The sequence below is a fragment of the Antennarius striatus genome, chromosome 19 (genome assembly GCF_040054535.1).
Source record: "Antennarius striatus isolate MH-2024 chromosome 19, ASM4005453v1, whole genome shotgun sequence".
In the NCBI taxonomy this organism is placed as follows: Eukaryota; Metazoa; Chordata; class Actinopteri; order Lophiiformes; family Antennariidae; genus Antennarius; species Antennarius striatus.
The window spans coordinates 18,126,121-18,139,722 of record NC_090794.1 but is presented as its reverse complement, the minus strand read 5'-3'; the positions used below and the strand labels follow the sequence as shown (position 1 = coordinate 18,139,722).

At 45.7% G+C, this 13,602-nt stretch overlaps 1 protein-coding gene across 1 annotated transcript in view; it reads left to right on the top strand.

Moving 5' to 3' along the window:
* galnt14 (UDP-N-acetyl-alpha-D-galactosamine:polypeptide N-acetylgalactosaminyltransferase 14 (GalNAc-T14)) overlaps nucleotides 1-13,602 on the top strand; it is a 165,638-nt gene that overhangs the window by 107,773 nt on the left and 44,263 nt on the right. The window lies entirely within an intron of this gene.

Below are 13,602 nucleotides of genomic sequence, written 5' to 3'. Positions count from 1 at the left end.
TGTACTCTGATACTCTGATCATCTTTGGCTCTGATTTATCTCCGTCTTTCTTCTGGACATGTTGCGTCAGTCGGCTGCTGGCGGACGAAACAATGAGTCGCCAAAAGTTTCAGTAGAGATGCAGCACAACACCCTTCACACGTACAGTCACCCCCCCACCTCAAGTCTCTCAACTTTCAGGTTGATGATATCAGCAGGTCAACACACACACACACACACACACACACACACACACACACACACACACACACACACACACACACACACACACACACACACACACACACACACACACACACACACACACTGACCAACACTTACAGTATACAGACAACCAGAGCCAAAGGGAGCAGAGGGGCTCAGGGAGACAGATTGTCTTTTAATTGGTTGAAAACTGCAGAGCTTTGAAATAGTCTGAAGGGGAGGACACACATACACACACACACACACACACACACACACACACACACACATATACAACTGACACACACACATATACAACTCTCACACACACACAATGCCAAATGTCCTCTGTGATAGGAGGCTGGTCTTGGCTGTGTGGTATAATGAGCTGAACCCAAGCCAAGAAACAAAACCTGGAGGTGTGTGTGTGTGTGTGTGTGTGTGTGTGTGTGTGTGTGTGTGTGTGTGTGTGTGTGTGTGTGTGTGTGTGTGTGTGTGTGTGTGTGTGTGTGTGTGTGTGTGTGTGTGTGTGTGTGTGTGTGTTTCTACACTGTACGATATGCAGTTGACCGGATGTCTCCTCTGTGTCTAAACAGTGACCACGACTTCCATGACTTAAAATGTTGCCCAGTTGAATTTGATTTTGAATAAACTTGTTGACGTACCTCACTGATGATGTCACAGAGGGAGATCTTTTTTGGAGGTTATTGACCTCTGCTGGGGGTCAATGATGCTCCTTAGATGGGCTCCTATGGACCTAACCGTCAGAGGTGAACACATTGAGGCAGTAATGATTCCTGGTGGTCCAGCTCTGGGAGATGTTCATTTAACACTCAGTGTGAAACATCCAGGCTCACAAACATGGATTCAAAGTCCTTTCCCCACCTTTATCTGACATGGGTCTGAATGATGCTGGTGGAGCTCAGTTAACCAAATAAGTCTTGAAGGTTCATTCTAAAGCCCCTTTAATCGATGGCCCGGGGGTCACAACTGGCCCAGTGCTGACGTCTCAGCAGTCCACCATAAATACATCTAAATGTGACCAAATATGCATGCGGTATCTAGCAGAGAGTCGAGGTAGAGCCGATGGTCCTCAGCATGAAGCGGAGCTGAGGGGGCTCAGGTATCTGGTCAGGATGTCCTCTGGATGCCCTCCTAGGGAGGTGTCCCAGGCATGTCCATCTGGGACGAGACCCAGAGGTCCAGGACCCACTGGAGAGATTGATTGGTTGGCCTGGGAACATTAAAGGACTTAGTGGGCATGTGTGGGGAGAGGAGTGTCGGGGCTTCTCTGCTCCGCGACCCGGATCCGGATAAATGTTGGAAAAACAGGACAACAGGTCCTTTACTTATATTATTATTCTAAATCTACGCACAAGACTTACTCTATGATCGACAGATTTCTCCAACGTAGCCAAGCATCCCCGTGGTGACGTAACGACTTTGTGTTGACCAATCATGGATGGCACTGGGCGGGCATTGTGAAGCCGTAGATGAATGCTAGCAGGCTAACTGGAGAAAGAAAGCTAACTACTGGTGAGACTGGGAGAGGAGCTAACGCTAAAGGAGCTAACGCTAAAGGAGCTAACGCTAAAGGAGCTAACGCTAAAGGAGCTAACGCTAAAGGAAAAGGCTCCTGTCCAAAGAGCAGGTGTTAAAGAAATGTTGGAGAAGTGATGGTTCTGTTAGTGACTACATGAACACAACTGTATGGAGTTACTAAAGAGCGTTCTGTCAGCCCCCAGGAGCATTGTGGGTACTACATGGATTGTCCCATTCCAAACAGAAACCATATCTGGACAGACTGTTGGTGCTAGCAGCTAGTTTCACTCACTAATGGTTGTTTTGTGTGTGGTTCTGTTTGGACCCTCTGCTCTGAACATGAACATTGTTAACAGTTCTGACTCTAGATGATGTTACCTGGAGACCATCAGAGGCAGTGATGGGCAGATGAAGCCCCATGAAGCATTGAAGCTTTTCATCCCAATCGGTTCACTGCGGTTCGAAGCTTCATGAGGCTTCATTTGCTCTAGTACGACCTCTACTGGAGGGTAAAATATCAGCTGGCATGAGTTTGAAGTGTGTGGACATTAGCAGAATGACTGAATAAAACTGTCAGCAAAATAAGGAAGTGTGTGTGTGTGTGTGTGTGTGTGTGTGTGTGTGTGTGTGTGTGCGTGCGTGCGTGCGTGCGTGCGTGCGTGCGTGTGTGTGCGTGCGTGCGTGCGTGCGTGCGTGCGTGTGTGTGTGTGTGTCTTGGGTGATTGATTGGTTGATGACTGCTAAATAAAACAGACGAACAAATATCCAGCTGTCAGCATGTTCATCAACGTGTTTTCGACGTGGAGCTGTTCTACATCAGAAAGTACCCGGTTTTACCTCCGTCCGTTCTGTGTGTACATGTAGACACGGGTCACACACACACTGACGTCACAGCGGTTTTTGTCACAGGGAGACGCGCCCCCCAGATAGAAAAAGTTTTGGTTACAGCGTCCACACGACAACACAAAAAAGTGTGATTCACCCGTGTGACAAAACTGATTTAACACAGTCAACATGTAAAAAACCCCAAAACCAGGGGCATGATGGGGTTGTAGAGGCAATAGTGCACATTTCTGACAGTATATATAGATGGACTGATGTACTTTTGTAAAGTTTTGAACACAAACTTTGTTGAAGTCTGTAAACTCATGAGAAATTGTATTTTTATGTGCTGACTTTGACTCGAGAGAGGTCAGAGGTCAGCGGTACAGTTGAGTGGACCTGGAAGTGTTCCTGTCTCCCTTAAGGACATTTAAGGGACCATCAAGAAGTTTGTCACTGGATTTGGCCCATTAGCTACAAATTGTGTGTAATTTACTTTACTGCTGACCCAAAACAAACCATCAATTGTTAAAGTGATTTTCCACATCACAGCCAGAGACAGTATAAACTAAAACTTGTACAATGGTGAAACCGTTTATAACCTTTGTTTTGTATCTTTAACTATTATCTAATGGTGCAGTTTTGATGGAGTATTTTCACAAACTGTTTTTGTGTGTGTGAAAGTACACATTCTGACTCACAGTACCTGAAAGTCATCTTCCAAAAATCTTCACATTTCCCACCATGAGATAAGTTTGTGTGCAGGAAATAGCAAACTCAGACACTGTGGAAAAGAACAAATCCACCTTGCCATGTTGTGCATATGTAAATACCGAACAACTATGTTTATATTTACTATATATTATTTATATTTTACTCTATTTAATATGTTTAGGAAAAGACCCACAGTTTTTTTTTCCTTTAGAAAGAAAACCAGTATTTAACAGCTTATCTCAGAGAAGATGTGAATATTTTAATTTATACATGAATTTTATTTTCTTTCAAACCAAACAAATAACAGCAGTATCTGTTGCATTCATTTGGCTAAAAAGATATTTATTCATGCTGTAGCCTCATCTTTCAAATAAGTGATTTCAATGGATTAATGCTTTGCTCAGCAGTTCTTCAGCATGCTCTCAGGGAAATTGTAAAAGTCCACTGTTAACGACTGGAGTGGAGGGCTGTTGGGTGGAAAGGTGGCCACAGATGTGACAGCCTCAAAGATTCCATGTGATTTCAAACAAGCACAAAAATATCCGTCCATCCATCCATCCATCCATCCATCCATCCATCCATCCATCCATCCATCCATCTACCCGTCTGTCCATCCATCCATCCATCCCTGGATTAGAACAGCGAACCTTCTCGAGGTGTTTCCACTACACCACCATGTCTTACACTCATGCATACATCAAAAACAATGATTCTGACTGTTCACTGAAAAAGTCATTAATATAGAAACGACCATCAAGATCCTCAACCTACTAGTGCAGCCTGGTACATATTCTTCAAGTCACTGTTCCAATACATGTGACTTGCATTTATTGACTTTATTTTGAATTCAACAACAGCTGAACATCTCACACACACTAGTACCTTGAGACACGGGTTCAATCTGTTCTGTGACTGAGCTCATGAGAAACATTTTCCCCATTTAAAATAACTAAAATCATTTTAATCCATTACAACTTTGTAAAGAAGCCCCAAAACCCCTAAATTATGGGGAAAAAATATTTTATCAACCAATAGACATGCAGACTTTTGTGTAGAATTAATCGTATGTAAGTTACATACCGTATTGGCCCGAATATAAGACGACTCTCTTTTTCAAGACTCAAGTTTGAAAAAAGACTTTTTGAACACCAAATTTAATTCTTATCCAGAAAATAATTACAGTACAACTGAAACAAATGATTATAACAATATATTCGAGAAAAAAAGCATGTTATTTTGCCTCATTCAAATAATGCAAAAACTGCCCATCACATCTTAATATCTGAACATTTAAATATTATGTAAACTAAAGTGCCATCACATTTCGACCCACTTTTCTCCAGATTGTCGCTACGTTTCTCCATTTTCTGTCATCTCTTCTCTTATTTTCTTATTTTATTTTTCTTCTTCGTGACAGGGTTTGCTTTGGCCTGGGGAATTAAGTTCAGCATTCGCCGCAAGAGGACACAAACCAGTGTCTTATTGTGCCGGTCCCAAGCCCGGATAAATACAGAGGGTTGCGTCAGGAAGGGCATCCGGCGTAAAACTTTTGCCAAATCAAAGATGCGAATCAAACCTATGACTTCCATACCAGATCGGTCGAGGCCCGGGTTAACAATGACCGCCATCACCTCTGTTGACCTACAGGGCGCCGGTGGAAATTGGATTACTGTTGGTCAAAGAAGGAGAGGAGGAAAGTGTGTTCGTAGGAAGAGAGAGAAGAGGAACACCAAGAGTATAGGACTGAGAGTAGGGACGTTGAATGTTGGAACTGTGACAGGAAAAGGTAGAGAGTTGGTTGACATGATGCAGAGAAGGAAGGTAGACATACTGTGTGTCCAGGAGACCAGGTGGAAAGGTAGCAAGGCTAGAAGTTTAGGAGCAGGGTTCAAGTTGTTCTATCATGGTGTAGATGGGAAGAGAAATGGAGTAGGAGTTATCTTGAAGGAGGAGTTTGTTAGGAATGTCCTGGAGGTAAAAAGAGTGTCGGATAGAGTGATGAGTCTGAAGCTAGAAATAGAAGGTGTGATGTTCAATGTTGTTAGCGGGTATGCTCTACAGGTAGGATGTGAGCTGGAGGAGAAGGAGAAATTCTGGTTGGACTTTGATGAAGTGATGCAGAGCATACCTAGAAGTGAGAGAGTTGTCATTGGAGCAGACTTCAATGGACATGTTGGTGCAGGAAACAGAGGTGATGAGGAGGTGATGGGCAGGTTTGGTATCCAGGAGAGGAACGCAGAAGGACAGATGGTGGTTGACTTTGTAAAAAGGATGGAAATGGCTGTAGTGAATACTTTCTTCCAGAAGAGGCAGGAACATAGGGGGACCTTGGGGCGGCAGTGGCTCAACGGTAGAGCAGACGTCTTGTAGACAGATCGCCCCAACCATCGGTGGATCGAATCCCGCTCCCGCCAGGATGCCACCAGGAGTGTGAGCTGACGGTGGGAGGCGTCAGTTCACCTCCCAGCCACTGCCGAGGTGCCCTTGAGCAAGGCACCGTCCCCCCTACAAGCTGCTCAATTGGGGCGCGTTCCAGAAGCCGCTGCCCGTCACTCTGCCTCCCTGATGTGTGTTGCTTGATGTGTACTAACTGCATGCTTGCAGGCCCCCTTTGTGTGCTGTGTTCAGGGGGCCGGTGTATACACTGATTGTTAAAAAGAACTAACACAACAGCATGTATTGAGTGACTGTGTCATTTCCCTGCGGGGATAAATAAAGTATACTTCTTCTTCTTCTTCTTCTATAAGAGTGGCGGTAGGAGCACACAGGTAGACTACATCTTGTGTAGACGGTGTAACCTGAAGGAGATCAGTGACTGCAAAGTAGTGGTAGGTGAGAGTGTAGCCAAACAGCATAGGATGGTGGTGTGTAGGATGACTCTGGTGGTGAGGAAGATCAAGAGGACAAAGACAGAGCAGAAGACGAAATGGTGGAAGCTAAAAGAGGAAGAGTGTTGCATGACTTTTAGGAAGGAGTTAAGACAGGCTCTGGGTGGTCAGGAGGTGCTTCCAGATGACTGGACAACTACAGCTAATGTGATCAGGGAGACAGGTAGGAGAGTACTTGGTGTGTCATCTGGAAGGAAAGTAGATCAGGAGACTTGGTGGTGGAATGAGGAGGTACAGGAGTGCATACAGAGAAAGAGGTTAGCCAAGAGGAAGTGGGACACTGAGAGGACTGAGGAGAGTAGACAGGAGTACAGGGAGATGCAGCGTAAGGTGAAGGTAGAGGTAGCAAAGGCCAAACAAGAAGCTTATGATGACTTGTATGCTAGGTTGGACAGTAAGGAGGAAGAGACCGATCTATACAGGTTGGCAAGACAGAGAGATAGAGATGGGAAGGACGTGCAGCAGGTTAGGGTGATTAAGGATAGGGATGGAAGTCTATTGACAGGTGCCAGTAGTGTGATGGGAAGATGGAAAGAGTACTTTGAAGAGTTGATGAACGTGGAAAATGAGAGAGAACAAAGACTAGAAGAGGTGACTGTTGTAGACCAGGATGTAGCAAAGATTAGTCAGGATGAAGTGAGGAGGGCACTGAAGAGGATGAAGAGTGGAAAGGCAGTCGGTCCTGATGATATACCTGTAGAGGTATGGAAGTGTCTAGGAGAGGTGGCAGTAGAGTTTCTGACTGGGTTGTTCAACAGGATCTTAGATAGTGAGAAGATGCCTGAGGAATGGAGGAGAAGTGTGCTGGTACCCATTTTTAAGAACAAGGGAGATGTGCAGAGTTGTGGCAACTACAGAGGAATAAAGCTGATGAGCCATACAATGAAGTTATGGGAGAGAGTAGTGGAAGCTAGACTAAGGGCAGAAGTGAACATTTGTGAGCAGCAGTATGGTTTCATGCTGAAAAAGAGTACTACAGATGCAGTATTTGCTTTGAGGATGTTGATAGAGAAGTACAGAGAAGGCCAGAGGGAGCTGGATTGTGTTTTTGTAGATCTGGAGAAAGCTGATGACAGGGTGTCCAGAGAGGAACTGTGGTATTGTATGAGGAAGTCTGGAGTGACAGAGAAGTATGTTAGAGCGGTGCAGGACATGTATGAGGACTGTAAGACAGTGGTGAGGTGTGTGTAGGTGTGACAAAGGAGTTCAAGGTAGAGGTGGGACTGCATCAGGAATCAGCTCTGAGCCCCTTCTTGTTGCTATGGTGATGGACAGGCTGACAGACGAGGTTAGACAGGAATCTCCATGGACTATGATGTTTGCAGATGACATTGTGATCTGCAGTGAGAGCAGGGAACAGGTGGAGGAGAAGCTAGAGAGGTGGAGGTTTGTCCTGGAAAGGAGAGGAATGAAGGTTATCCGCAGTAAGACAGAGTACATGTGTGTGAATGAGAGGGACCCAAGTGGAAGAGTGAGGTTACAGGGAGAAGAGATCAAGAAGGTGGAGGATTTGAAGTACTTAGGGTCAACAGTCCAGAGCAATGGAGAGTGTGGAAAAGAGGTGAAGAAGCGTGTCCAGGCAGGATGGAACGGGTGGAGGAAAGTGTCAGGTGTGATGTGTGATAGAAGAGTTTCAGCTAAAATGAAAGGAAAGGTGAACAAAACTGTGGTGAGACCAGCGATGTTGTTTGGTCTAGAGACAGTGTCACTGAGGAAAAGACAGGAGACAGAGCTGGAGGTAGCAGAGATGAAGATGCTGAGGTTCTCTCTGGGAGTGACCAGGATGGATAGGATCAGGAATGAGTCCATCAGAGGGACAGCACATGTTAGAGGTTCTGGAGATAAAGTCAGAGAGGCCAGACTGAGATGGTTTGGACATGTCCAGAGGAGAGATAGTGAATATATTGGTAGAAGGATGCTGAGTTCTGAACTGCCAGGCAGGAGGCCTAGAGGAAGACCAAAGAGGAGGTTTATGGATGTAGTGAAAGAGGACATGAAGGTAGTTGGTGTGAGAGAAGAGGATGAGAAGACAGGGTTAGATGGAGGACACTGATTGGCTGTGGAGACCCTGAAGGGAAACGCCCAAAGAGAAAGAAGACTGAATCACAGCAAAAACCTTTGTGAAAGATCGGCGATGTGAATCATTTTTTGTGAGGTTCTGAAACATATTTCATCAAAGACAGCAGAATTTTGCAATTTCATTTAAATCTCCTCTTTGAAAGCAGAAAAAACTATTGTACATGAATGGCCAGATAATAACTAGATGATTTTTCTCTTTACGGCCTAGAATTAAACTTTGCTGCGGGATACTGAAAACCCTGAGCGTGTGTGAAATGCCTGCAATTATGTGACAAATGTTATAACTTTGGAGTTTTGCATCCTTTTTCGACAGAATGCAGGCTGGACGCGCCTCAGTTTGATTTCTCAGAAAATGATGAGCACTTTCAAAGCTTTTCACCGTGTGGTCAAAAGCTTGCTTTCTGACGAAGAGATGGACCCTGTCGATAGTTAATCAAGCTCTGATCTGAGAATCGATCTCATCTTTTCTGTCTCTGTCGGGAGAGATAAGCAGGCGAGGAGGGATTGAAAGAATGAGATGTGGAGCGCTTGAGAACATATTTGCTTTTGATGGGTTTTAGTTGTTTTGACTCTGCATATTTTTGTTAATCACAGCCACAGGAGCGCCGTGGCTAAAAGAGAGAGAGTGAGAGCACTCATTTCTGATCACCTCCAACTCAGCACTTTCTAAATCACTGGACCTAAAAATGCATTGTGCCAAGTCCAGATCACTTCCTCTACAACTGATCACTCAGGACTTATTAGGGAGGGGTCATTAGGCAGATTGATAGTCTTTAACTTTCTCATACACATTCAACGTTAGAGTGGTTTAGTGCTACTCTGTGTACCTTCCTGTTCTTCATTTTCCTTTCAACCTTATTACCTCTCTGGAAAACTAGCACTGCACATCAGGAATATAGATTTAAGTTCATTGTTGTGATTCTGGCCGAAGCGGCTGATAGATGTGTTGTTCCGATAGTGGCCACGTAAGCGATGGAGATGAAACCATCAACCTAGCAATAAGTGGAAGGCTCAGGCAGCTGAGCCTCAGGGCACTTAGTGTAAGTTAACACTATGTTGTAATTTTAAAAAAAAGTAAATTTACTTGTTACTTTTTATTTGCTGGTTGTTAGAAGGAGCAGGTCAAGTTTTTCAAAATTGGTTTCACTTTTTAGACCTGGACCCATTTTTATTTTATTTTTTCAGATAGAATATTGCATTACTGATTAGACTGCATTCACTGATTGCACCCATTTGGCATTCAACCTTAGCTATAATTAGAAGTTTTGCCAAGATCACTCAGCATTCACAGGATGCTGAAATGTAGCTCTGCAGATGATCAGTGATACGACTCTCGATTCCTCTCTGTGCATGTATGCTGCATTGATTATCATTTATAAGAATAGAGATTAAATATCCACTCAAGCATCATCAGATGAGCACACATCTACATAGACCATTGATTAGCGGTGACATGCTTGATGTAGATAATCTTGGCCTTCGGAACCCAAGCTGGACTGATATGAAATATAAAGGTGCACCACTAAAACAGTAGTGAGGAGATAGCCTTTTCTAGATGCAGATGAGTTAGACAGACATGAACACTCAATCAGGATTTCTTTTATGTTGGGTTGCAAAGAAGGCTTCCTGATTATCCAATAACGATTTGACATGCTATGAAAATTTGTCAGTGTTTAATTTTAAAAGGATATGTCTTATGAAGGGATCGTATTTATATCTGCACAATTTTGAAGATTTCTTGACCCCAACAATAATTTTTTCAAGAATAAATAATATAAAAGATATAATAAGATGATCCAGTAAGATGAAATCAGGTACGATGCAATGTGTTTCAATCGAAGAAGGTAAGAGTTCTTTGTTAGTCCCACAGGAGTGAAATGCAAATGAATGGAAGGACTGGTGGGTGCAGAGGGAGAGAGAAAGAAGTGATGAATAATTGCTGCAGGTGGAAGAAAGAGGAACTCGGCAAACCAATCAAGCCAAGAGCAGAAGAAGGAACGGGGAATCAAGTAGAGGTATGAACTGAGGAAGAAGGAAATAGAAATTGTTTTTGAGAGGATGTAATAGAAACAAATTTGTTCACTGAGCAGAGGGTAATACTGCCTAAACCGGGGAAACTAATTTTACTCCTCACCTGTAGGGAATGAAGTTAGTGAAAAGCAATTTTGCACATAATTTGCAAAAACAAATTCCTCATAGACATGAAGAAGTGGGTTATGTCTGTAAAGTAGCCAGCAGAGCAGAAGATAGCTTACAAGAGTTAAAGCATTGCTTCTCAGGGGTAAATAAACACATAAATCCTGGCAGCGGAGAAGCAAGATTGAAAAGTGTAATGTAGGTGTTGAGTCACGGAACACATCTGCTGCTCTAAACGTGTTGCTTCAGACGAGTGTTCACCCAGCTTCAGTAAACTGGTGACGTGGTCTCTGTTGGATGAACTGATGGAGTCAACCGGGCAGATCATCTGCTGACATCCAGAGACCAGCAGCTACACCCAGAGCGTTTCCTGGATTCGATTTATGAAGCGCATCATTTAATGAACACCTCCCTGTTGTTTTTAGCCATGGGTTCATGTATTTGTGTGAGAACAAGCCTGCAGATCAAAAGCTCGAAACAAGAGGGTCCAGTTGAAGTTTATGAAAAGACTCTTCAGTGAGGGGCTTCAGCTGTGGGGCTTCAGCTGTGGGGCTTCAGCTGTGGGGCTTTACGTGGACCAGAGTTCTGGACTACAGCCCATCTGCCTGTGTGGCAGCGGGGTGAACAGTCCCACTGCACCGACCACTCTCACCCCGAGGCAAGAGAAAAGACAGAAGTAGTGTAAAATCAGTGTTGGTATGAATCAAATGTTCAAGGCTCTCCTCCCACAGCGTCCCTCGTTCCTCCTTCTCCTGCAGCTCCTCGTGCTACAGGCCCCACGCTTTACCATCAAATTTGAATATTGCGATCTAAATGAAATAAAGCAAATGGTCCCGACCTGATGGGGGCTCTGTCTCAACACCAGTGATGAAACGTGTTGTTTGTGTCTGGTCCACCCCTGTCTCAGGTCCACCTCCTGCTGGGTGAGCTAGTGGGCTATCAATCCATCTGTCGCTCCTGGAGACTGCTAATCCAGTTCAGGGGGGTGTCTGGCTGGATCTGCCCCCGCTTACACCACAAACTCCTCCAGATCTTGCCAGTTGATATGATATCCAAATGTGTCCGACGTTAATAGATGTTTTATCTTTTAAACACAACCAGCTTTCATGTCTGCTGCTGTCCCGGTGTTCTCCTGGTGTTCTCCTGTTGTTCTCCTGGTGTTCTCCTGGTTCTCTCCTGGTGTTCTCCTGTTGTTCTCCTGGTGTTCTCCTGGTTCTCTCCTGGTGTTCTCCTGGTGTTCTCCTGGTGTTCTCCTGGTTCTCTCCTGGTGTTCTCCTGGTGTTCTCCTGGTGTTCTCCTGGTGTTCTCCTGGTGTTCTCCTGGTCTTCTCCTGGTCTTCTCCTGGTCTTCTCCTGGTCTTCTGATGCGTCTATGTTCCCTGACTGGTGTGATGTTTGCTGAGAGGGGATCTGTTGAGGGAGTTGTCAGAATCCTCTGCCTGGCAGTGGTACAGCAGCCCCCTCTTGGCTTTAGCCCCACTGATGCCAGAGGGTGGGGTTGAATCCCCACTGGGAGCCACACATGAAGCTTTATAAATGCACCCTCTTGGGGCACTTTGGATGAAAGTGCTCTCTAAATGGCAGCTGTAGGTAATGAACATTTTCAAAAATTCCCCTTAGATTGATGTATAGAGTGTCAATGAGCGGCGCGTACATGGAGCTGCTGCTCTGTGGCGGCCAACTGCGTATTGTTAACGGTGATAATATTTTCTGTGAAGTGAAGATAGCTTCTCCCTAAGCACGCCTGAGGGGGGGTTAAGCCTCATCGCTAGTGGCCTGTGAACCAAAGAATGGGAACTGTGTGTGTGTGTGTGTGTGTGTGTGTGTGTGTGTGTGTGTGTGTGTGTGTGTGTGTGTGTGTGTGTGTGTGTGTGTGTGTGTGTGTGTGTGTGTGTGTGTGTGTGTGTGTGTGTGTGTGTAAGACAGAGAGAAAGAGAGAAGCAGGGAGGTGGCTGCAGGGAGGAGAGGAAGTGAAGAGAAAAAGAACAAAGAATGAAAAGTGATTGTGTCCATCCATCTACCTCACCCTAATGCATGATGATAGATGGATAGATAGATAGATAGATAGATAGATAGATAGATAGATAGATAGATAGATAGATAGATAGATAGATAGATAGATAGATAGATAGATAGATAGATAGATAGTTTCCTCCTCCCTTCTTTTCTTCCTCTCCTCCATCTTTCCTGATTGCTCCTCGACTCCACAGAGGGACAGGGTTACCATCATGACTATCTGTCTCCCTGACTGACCTGCTCTCTCTCTTGTGACCCGGGGGTAAGGCTCACACCGACTGCCAGCTGCTGGATGGGGGGGGGTGTTTAGCGGTGGGAGGGACGGTCGGATACAGCAGCGTTAAGATCGGCTCCTGAACGGACAAAGGAGTGGTGGTATTTCTAGATGAAATTGAAAAATTGCATCAGGTAGGTGTGAGCGGTGTGGTGATGAAGAACCCCTCCACCCCCCACCCCCCCCCCAGATACCCCTGCTGGAAAGGTGGTCATATCGAACGCACCACCGTCCCTCAGCGACGAGGTCCTGGAGAGGGAGCTGTCGCGACATCGTGGCTGAACGACACGGTTCCCGGGGGGTGTCCCAGCGACCCACACCAAGAGAGCGCCTGACGGACACAGGAACAGAGTCGTAACCGGGGCGATGGAGACCTGAATCAGCTGCTGTGGTTGCCATGGAGCCGCTGGTTGCAGCTCCTCACGAGGCTGTGGCGGCCTCCGGTGCAGCGGACCGGGTTTTCTGACCCCATCGACCCCACCACCCCCTCACCCACCCCACCACCCCCTCACCCACCCCACCACCCCCTCACCCACCCCACCACCCCCTCACCCACCCCACCACCCCCTCACCCACCCCTCCACCCCCTCACCCACCCCACCACCCCCTCACCCACCCCCTCACCCACCCCCTCACCCACCCCACCACCCCACCACCCACCCCACCACCCCCTCATCCACCCCCCTCCTCTCATAAAATGCAGCTCCTTTCTTTCCATCTCAGTTCTTTCTTCAGCTTTTCTTCCCATGAATTCTCTCCATTCTTCTCCCCACCAACAGCCGGTTTACTCCTTTTATGCTCCTTTTCTTTCCGTTGCTCCTCTGTTAGCCTACTCGCAGTGCTCACGCAACTGGCGTAAAGAAAATGTAAATGATTAAAATGCTCTTTTGATCAGTTTTGATCAGTTGTGAGATGTTTTGAAGGAGCGGCAGCAGACGAGAGTGACCCA